The sequence below is a fragment of the Castor canadensis genome, chromosome 13 (genome assembly GCF_047511655.1).
Source record: "Castor canadensis chromosome 13, mCasCan1.hap1v2, whole genome shotgun sequence".
In the NCBI taxonomy this organism is placed as follows: Eukaryota; Metazoa; Chordata; class Mammalia; order Rodentia; family Castoridae; genus Castor; species Castor canadensis.
This window is the reverse complement of record NC_133398.1, coordinates 78,005,878-78,015,269: the sequence shown is the minus strand read 5'-3', so window position 1 is coordinate 78,015,269 and position 9,392 is coordinate 78,005,878.

The following is a 9,392-nucleotide window of genomic DNA, read 5'->3' as shown; positions in this document are numbered from 1 at the left end:
AAATATGTGGACGTGTCCTTTAGATAAAAGGTCATAATAGAATTTACACAGGGAATTACAGTGCTTATAAAAATTTGAGGACAATGTTTTTATGTTTATTAATATGATAGGCTTTCTAACTTGAGCTCATAAAATTGCAGGTGCAAAGGTGTGGGTGTGTTCAACAGTATCTAATAGCATTCTGTCCCCAAGCTTTATATGCATAATTTGATGACTGTGTTCATTGTGAGATAAACAGCTGTGAAATTTACCAGACAACCTTTATTAACCCTAGTACCTGTCTCCCTATCTGTACATAGTGAAATCTAAACCCTGGCTTTAAAAAATAATGTGTATCCATTTTCTGATTATATAAATCATATGTGCCCATGTAGGAAATTTAAAGCACAAAAAGATAGAGAAAAACAAAAATTCTATTTCCCAGAGATAACCACAGTTAATATTTTGGCTTGTTTCTCATCTATAAATATACATACATTTGAATTCATCATTGTAACACATGGACATTGCCAAACATGTTTGAATTTTTTCCAGATCTTGTACTGTTTTAACAGACTCTTGCTTTATGAATTTTTTTGTGAGTTTGAAATTCCCAAATATTGAAAAATAGAATGACTTTCACTTGATTAAAAAAAAAGCAACTTGGGCTGGTGGGTGACTCAGGTGGTAGAGCGTCTGCCTAGCAAGCACGAGGCCCTGAGTTCAAACTCCAGTGCCACCCAAAGAGAAAGAAAAAGAAAAATCTCTGGAAAAAGAAGCAACTTGTACAAATTTAAGCAGTACAGTTAAATACAAAGAGAATTTTAGAATGACACCATTGTAACTTAGAAATAATGCTTACCAATACTTTATGAGAATCCTACATAGCATTTCCTAGTGGTAATATACAAGTTTAGTCTCTCTTGTCTTCAGTAAATACTCATATACTATGCTCATGAACTTCACTTTTTGAGGTATGATAGCAAAAGTAGCATGAATTAATTTTCCCCTCTTCACAATTTGATGGATAGAAATTTTGTCTTCACTGTAGATCTTAGCAAATTGCACATATTTTTTCTTTCCTGATAAATTTGAGAATTTCATCTTTTCACTTAAAGGAAGCACTCTGTGGTTTCTCTTTGGCATGCCCAAATTGTGTCAATATTGTTGTGCTTTAGGGTCATTATTAAATAAAACAGAGTTTCTTGAACAAAGCCCTGTGATGTGATACCATGGCAGTGACAAATGGGTAAGTAATGTATGTAACATGGTTATTCTGGAAAAGCGGTGGTTTGTTTCTTGGGCAGGGTCATGGAAGATTTCACCATGTTGTTCACCAGTGGTATGCAATTTAAAATCTATGAATTGTTTCTGGAATTTTCCATTTAATTTTTTGGACTGCAGTTGACCACAGATGATTGAAGTCATGGAAAGCAAAGCCTCTCAGATAAGAGAGGTCTAGTGCAGATATGTTTTAACATTCGTTAGTTCAATATTCAGGATTTTCAGTATTATAACTAAATGCTATTCACAGGAGAGCTATGTAATATACAATGATTATTTTTCCTTAATTGCACGGAAAAGGAAAATATACTATGATCCTTCTTTTCCCAGAATTAATAATTGCTTTTTGTTACTTGGTTACTTTTCTAGGTGTTAACTACCATTTCAAACCCAAACTCTGCCTGAATTACTGAATTATTTTCAGTATGTCCTGCCTGTTACTGTTATTTATGGAAGATACTCCCCCCACATCTCTGGGCTGCTTTATTCTGTCTAGGTGCTCTTTGGCCTGCTGCACACCACTTGGTTTGGGTTCTCCTTTCTTGTCATCAGTGAATTATCCTCTGGATTCACTTCACCCGTTCTTGTACTCGATCCTCTGCTCCTGGAATAGCATGCTTTCCTATTCTTGGTTTATTCTTTTGTTTTAGTGGAGCCATTCCTCCAGTAGTGTTGTAAGAAGGGGAACTTGGGGAGACAATTTGGGGATCATGAACACCTGAAAATATCTTTATTTAATCTCACAATTGATAGTCTACCTTAATTTATTCTAGATTGGAAACAATTTCCCTTTGAAAATAATTTTTTGTGGTTGTGCTGGGTGTTGAACACATTCTGTTGAATTTTTTTTAGATTTCTGCTATCTCACTTTAAATTATAACAGCTTCTGTTTGTTCTCAAAATATTTCCTTTTAAAATAACAATCCTGTTTTTGCTCATGAATGCACTGTGGGTTTTTGTTGTTTTGTTTTGTTTCTTGGAGCAGAGTCTTATCTGTTGCCTAGACTGGCCTTGCTCTCTTGGACTCAAGTGTTCCACTGCTTCAGCCTCCTGAGTAGTTGGAACTAGAGTTGCATGCTACCATATCACACAATGTGTTTTTATCTTTAAAAAACAGAGATCTATCTATTGTGTAGATTTAAGGCATTCACCATGATGTTTTAATATATACACATAAACAGTAAAATGATTACCACAGTGAGGCAACTTAAAACACCCATCATTTAACATTTTTAAACACTAGGTGACAGCACCTAAAATCTACTATCAGCAAATTTCCAGTACACAGCAGACCCTTGGTATCCACAGGTGTATGGTTTCAAGGAACCTGTTGTTGAGGAAAAACCACACATGGTCAGGATGCATAGAGCTCAGTACTGTATTGCACGTGCTTGATTCATTTTTCCCACAATGCTGGCCAACTTCCACTAAAGACATGCCACCTTTCAACAACTCTCAAATTTTCCACTTTATCACTACATTAAGTACATTCACCTTTAATTTGCTTTTTATTTTTTAATTAGGGAGACAGATTTTATTACCTTGCTTTTTGAGTACCATTTACTTTTTTGGGAGGCAGATTTTCACAAATTTAAGGACAAGGAAGCACTCAGCAGATCACACAATGATTTAAACACAAATGATGGTAAGGAGAGACTGAGAGCATCAGCATCAGCTGAACTGCATGATGCACAAGCAGGAATTTAAAATTTTTGGTTTTGAGATTTCTTTTGATTATTTATTTATTTATGACCACACTTGGTCAAAATCACATGTACTAAATCCACAGATAAGATGGGCCTACTATATCATACAATATCATTACTGCAGTCTACATACCATCTGTTAGATGTCTCCACTTATTCATCCTTCACTACTGCATGTTTGTATCTGCTGACCTATGTGTTCTCATTTCCCTTCTACCCAGCTCCCATGTTTTTACCATGTGCATTCGACATTTTTTAGATTCTGCATCTAAGTGAGATCTCGTGTAGTGTCTTTCTGTGTCTGGTTTATTTCACTTAGCATAATGTCTTCCGGGTTTACCTGTGTTGCTGAAAATAGCAGGATCTTCTCTTTTAAAAATGAAATAAAGCCAGGTATGGTGATTCATGGTTGTAATCCCAGGATCTTGAATTCTACAGCAGCCTGGGCTACTTAGCAAGACTTTGTCTCAAAAGACAAAACCAAACAAACATGAATAAAGTAAATAAAATAAAGACTAAATAATGTTTGCTTATATGTTATATACCACAGTTTCTTTAGCCGTTCATCTACTGATAAACTTAGGTTGCTTCCATAGCTTGTGAATAATGCTCTAATATGATGCATATCTATGAGGCGTTCATTTCTTTTGGGTATATCCAGAAAAGGAATTACTGGCTTCCATTTCTAATTTTTGGAAGAACTGCTTTCTATAATGGCTGTACCAATTTACAGATGCAAGATGATATTTCATTGCGGTTTTGATTTGCACTTGTCTGATGATTAGTGATACTGGACACCTTTTCTTATATCTGGTGACCATTTTCATTGGAGAAATGTCTATTCAGGTTCTTTGCTCATTTTAAATCAGTTGTTGAGGAGTTTTAGTTGGTGTTTTTCTTTTAAGTTGTATGAGTTCCTTGTATAGTCTGTATACAAAATCCAATAAGATGTATAGCTTGCAGATATTTCCTCCCAGTCTAAAGGCTGCCTTTTATTTACTTGGTTGCTTCCTTTGCTCTGTGGAAGCTTTTTGATTTTTGTGCTACAATAATGATTTCCTTTAAAATTTTTTTTCTTCCTGTTTTGTCTTGTTTACTTTATATTAAGTGGTTCCTGAAATACCTGGTAGCCCTTGGTTATTTGCTGATATTTAAGATTTGCATACTAAGGAGCTAATTAATGCTATGTGCATGGTTTGATACTAGACCACTGGGGCCTTCCTTATAGAATATGCTGGTGAGGCCTCATGTTGGGGAGTTAATATCAGATGTTTTCTCCCAGGTAGTCAGAGTTCCCAGAGAATAATCTTCCAGGCTTCTAGCCACAGGGGAAAGTCCTCAGGCATTCTGGGAGTCAAGTGAAGGGAGGACTGTTAATCTGGACATTAGGTCCATGGAATTTCAATTTTTTCCTCCATTGTCAACTGTGCTTCATGTTTCCTTGTTGAAAGACAGTTTTCTCATTTTAAAAAGGAAATGTTTTAATTGAAACATAGTGTTTAAAAAGTGCACAAAGCAGGAGTGGATAAAACTAGCAGTCTTATATAGTAAACACACTTATGTGAGCACGACCAGATCAGGACAGAACAGAATCAGCCCTTCAGATGCCCACTGTGCACATTCTTCCAGCCATTCTCCTTCTACCAACAAATGTAACTATACTCTGAGGTCTGGCAGTCTACAAATATATTGAATCTAGGACCTTGGAGTTCCTAGGCAAGTGCACCCTTTGGTTTTTATTTTGTTTCACCAGCTTCAACCAGGTTGGCCTCAAACTTGATATCTTTCTACGTCTGTCTCCCAAGTAGTTGGGCATACCTGACTCATAATTTCTTTTTGGATTGGCTTATTTTACTAAAAATTATTTTATTGAGACTTGTCCATATTATTTTCATGCTTTTAAGAATCCTGTTGTGTGAATTTACCACAATATATTTACCTATTTTACTATCAAAGGATAATTAATTTAGAATCAAAGAATTTTGATTTATGCAGGTGCCAGTGGCTCATGCCTGTAATCCTGGCTACTCAGGAGGCGGAGATCAGGAGGATTGTGGTTTGAAGCCAGCCTGGGGAAATAGTTTGGGAAACCCTATCTCAAAAAAACCTATCACAAAAAAGGGCTGGCAGAGTGGCAGTGGATTTCAATCCAGTCTGGGCTACATAGTGAGACCTTGTCTCAAAACACAAAAGAAAGAAAGGAAGGAAGGAAAGAAGGAAGGAAGTAAGAAGCAAGGAAGGAAGGGGGGAGGAAGGGAGGGAGGGAAGAGACTAGTGGAGTGGCTCAAGTGGTAGAGCACCTGCCTAGCAAGTGTGAAGCCCTGAGTTCAAACCCCAGTTGCTCTTGCCTCTATTCTTCTTTTCTTCCCCACCTCCCACCTTTTTTTTGGTTGGTACTGGGGTTTGAACACAGGGTCTTACACTTGCTATTCAGGTGATCTACCCTTGAGCAATGCCCCCTCCTTGCCCTTTTTCTCTTTAGTTATTTTTCAGATAGGGTCTCCTGCTCTTTTCCTGGGGCTGGCCTCAGACTTTATCCTACCCCCACCTCTCTCATAGCTGGGATTACAAATGTGTGCCACCATGACCAGTAATAGGGTCTTGCTAACTTTATTTTGCCCAGGCTGGCTTTGAACCACAATCCCCCTTGGAACTGTGATTTTCCTATCTCTGCCTTGCAGATAGCTGGGACGATAAGCCTGAGCCACTGTGCCAAAACTAAGGGCTTTTAAATGAAGGAAAAATATCCATGGAAGTTTGGCAAGGATGAGAGAGAAAGAGAGAGAGATGAACAAAGTATGACCTTGAAGTTTCAAGCTCTTGGAATAAGGGTAAGTGAGCCATAGTTAGAAATACAGATATAAGAATGAGAAAGGAGTTTGGTGAGAACATGGACTGAGACATTGGAATGGTTGGACTGCACTTGAAGGAGGTGGTCATTGAAACAACAGTAGTGGTTGAGATATTGAGGGAGAGAAGAGAAAGAAAACTATGACCACAGAGCTAGGATCACTGCCTCATTAGAAATATAGAAAGGGGAAGAGATAGAAGCACAGCCAGAGAAGGAAAAAAACAAGGATGGGGAGTATTTCTACGTGGGTACATTAACATGGAGGTCAAGAGAAATAAAAGAAGACGGGTTTAGCAAGATATTGGCATATTTGGACAGGAGATGTGGCTCAAGGGTAGAGCACCTGCTTTGCAAGCATGAAGCGTTGAGTTCAAAGCTCAGTCCCACACACAAAAAGACTTGTATAAAATATTGATATATTTGAAGAATGATTTTTCTCAAATGAAAGCTAGAGACTTATAGAGAGAGTGAGTAGTCAGGAAACAGAGCTCTGACCCTTAGAAAAGTCCCAACCACTATAAACACAGACAAGGTAAACCCATTAAGTCATTATCTGAGATCATGCACATATGAAATTATTTGTGTGTAAATCATTCATATTACTTTTTCTTTAATCCATCACCATATTATATAGATACATGCATGAGTCCAGGATTTACAAGCTTCTAAGTGGAATGCACACTTGATGTAAGATATACTCCTATTTTGTCTTTTTGCAAAACCTTAAAAGAATTTCCTTTGTTACATTTTCTCTGACCTGTGCACAGTTTTGCTATTGATATCATTTTGCTATTTTAATTGTTGGTTGCTAAGTGTAAGAAGCTGGTTTTTTTTTTAGATGTTACTCCATCTATAATTCCAATGCTATGGAGAACTAATGGTGCTGCGAAAGAATCTGCCTGAGCAAAAGACCATCCTTTGACTGGGAATAATGGCCAGATTGGGTCACATGCCATTCAGCGATGCCAGGTCGAAAGAATCCTTCAAGAGCAGCCTTGTCAACAGGAAATGATGTTCATGTTACATTCTACCATGGACATGGTAGATTTTATTTACTCTGGATGAGTATTTGACAAGATTCTATTTAATGACTTCTAAAGATAAAATATATTAAAATGAGTATTTCCTTTTTAAAAGAAACCTGTAAATGTGCCTGAAAATATGAATGAAATGTGGACATTAGAGTGTTTACAATTCCAGTTTTTCCTATTAAACCAGAGAAATGTTCACTGTTTTCTATCCACCCTCTTGTAGCAGCATGGAGGAATCAAGGCTGGCTCGCCAGTGTTACGCTTCAATGACCCTGTAGGGGAGGGTGTAATGTTGATATATGTTGGTGTATATAACTTACCCTGAGAATGAATTGGCTGCAGACTCTTGGGACTAGAAAAGGTAGGGGGAGAGTCTAGTCTTTCAGCAATAAAGAAATAAAGGTTTATAGTAAATGAGGATAAATAAGAAGTTATTTGATGTTTACAGAGCGCTGGCTTACTTCTGTCCAAGTTGTACTACTTTGAGCCTGAGAAGTTTAGACCTGTAAAATGAGAATAGTATTTTATGGTAGTGTTGTTATGAGGGTAAAATATGAAGCCAAAGGTAAAGCAATTGCCCTGAGTGCTCAATATGTGATGCCTATTAGGACCTTCACACAAACGCTCTTTTCCACAGCATTTGTTGAGGAGGAATGTACTTGACTTGTTGGAATTCTTCAAATTCCATTGAAGGAATTTGGAGAATATGCAGATAAGGTGTGTATAAGTTGGACTTTCTTGTTTCTACAACAAATGCTTGAGAGGAACAACTTCAGGGAGGAAAGATTCATTTTGACTTACAGTTTCAGAGGTGTCAGTTCTTCATGGTGGGGACGGTGTGGCACAGCAGAGCAACTCACATCATAGTGGCCAGGAAGCAGAGAGAGAAAATGCCCATGTTATCTGGCTTTCTCCTTTTCCCCTGTTATTCCATTTGAGCCCCCAGTCAATGAAATGGTGCCATCCACATTCAGGGTGAGTCTTTCCACCTTTATAGAAATGCTCTCACAGACACACGTAGGGGTGTACTTTACTAACCTCCTATGTGCATCTCAATTCAATCAGGTTCACAATCAAGTTGAAAGTTTATAAACCTATTGGGGTCTTTTTTTAAGAGAGGAAGAAAATAGGAGAAAGAATACTCTGGATCCTCTTCAGACACGCAGCTCCACAATGATCTGCAAGCTCCTGTTGCTTCAGTGGGACATAGAGTAGCATTTGTTCTTCTAGTTGGAGACATTCTTTTTTTTTTTTTTTTTAAAGAGAATAATATATTTATGCGAAGAACCCATTTACATTAAATCATGCTTTTATAATAGCTTTAAAAAGTAACACAACATCATGACAAAACAATATAATATGTAGAGTCAGAAGATAAATGACAGGAACTTCAAAATCTTGATATGGTCACTGGTGGGTTACACAATTGTGTATGCTTATCACACCTTGTTGAACTGTGTCCTCAAAAGGGTAATTCTGCTGTACAGAAATGAAGCACTGATTTTTTTTTTTTTTGAGACAAGGTCTCACCACATAACCCATGCTGGCCTTGAATTTGTCAGCCTCCTGCCTTGACCTCCTGACTACTAAGAGTACAGACAAACGCCACCAAACCCAGCTTGATAACAGTGCTTTTTAAAATGGAAGAAAGGTTATTAATACAGCAGGAAAAGGAATTAAGCTCCTGTTGCTTCAGTGGGACATAGAATAGCATTTGTTCTTCTAGTTGGAGACATTCTTGAGTTTAGTCTGCCAACCACAGGCCTCTACTACCCATCTGGGTTGTGCTATCTTTCCATGGCTGCAAAAAAAATACCTTACATAACTAACTTAAAAAGAGAAAGGATTAATTTTGGCTCAGGATTTCAGTTCATGGTTGTTTTGCCCCATAACTTTGGGCCTATGGCAAGGCAGAGCATCATGTGAGGAGTGTGTGGTAGAGCAAAGCTGCTCACTTCATGATGTCGAGAAAGGAGAGAGAGAGAGAGAGAGAGAGAGAGAGAGAGAGAAAGAGAGAGTGAGAGTAGAGGCTAGGATCCTAATAAAACTATCAAAATTACACCCTGAATGGCCTTTCTTCCTCCAAGTTGGACTTACCTCTTAAAGTTTCCACTACCTCCCAGTAGCACCATCAGCTGGGGACCAAGCTTTCAATACATGGGCTCTTAGAGGACAATTAAGGTTCAAACCATAACATGGGTTTCCTGTGCTCCTTGCTCCATGTGATCCCAGACAATGTTCCTTTTCTCTCCCTAAATGCCATTTCAGGAGAGCTCATTTCTTTGGGACTTCTCTGCTCTCTTCCAGCACCTCACCTGTCTAGAGGATGACATCACCTCAGGTAACACTTTGGCATTAGGGCTACTACAGTTGATAAAAAAAGTTAAAGCATGGAGAGAGATTTGATCTGACTATGTGAAAGTAACACAGGTTTCAGGCAGTTACATTTTCCTCTCATTTGTACCTAGTTGCTTTGTATGACTGTCATGAGCTGACCTGATTCAGTTGAACCTACACGATGATGTCTGTGTGTGCATTTGG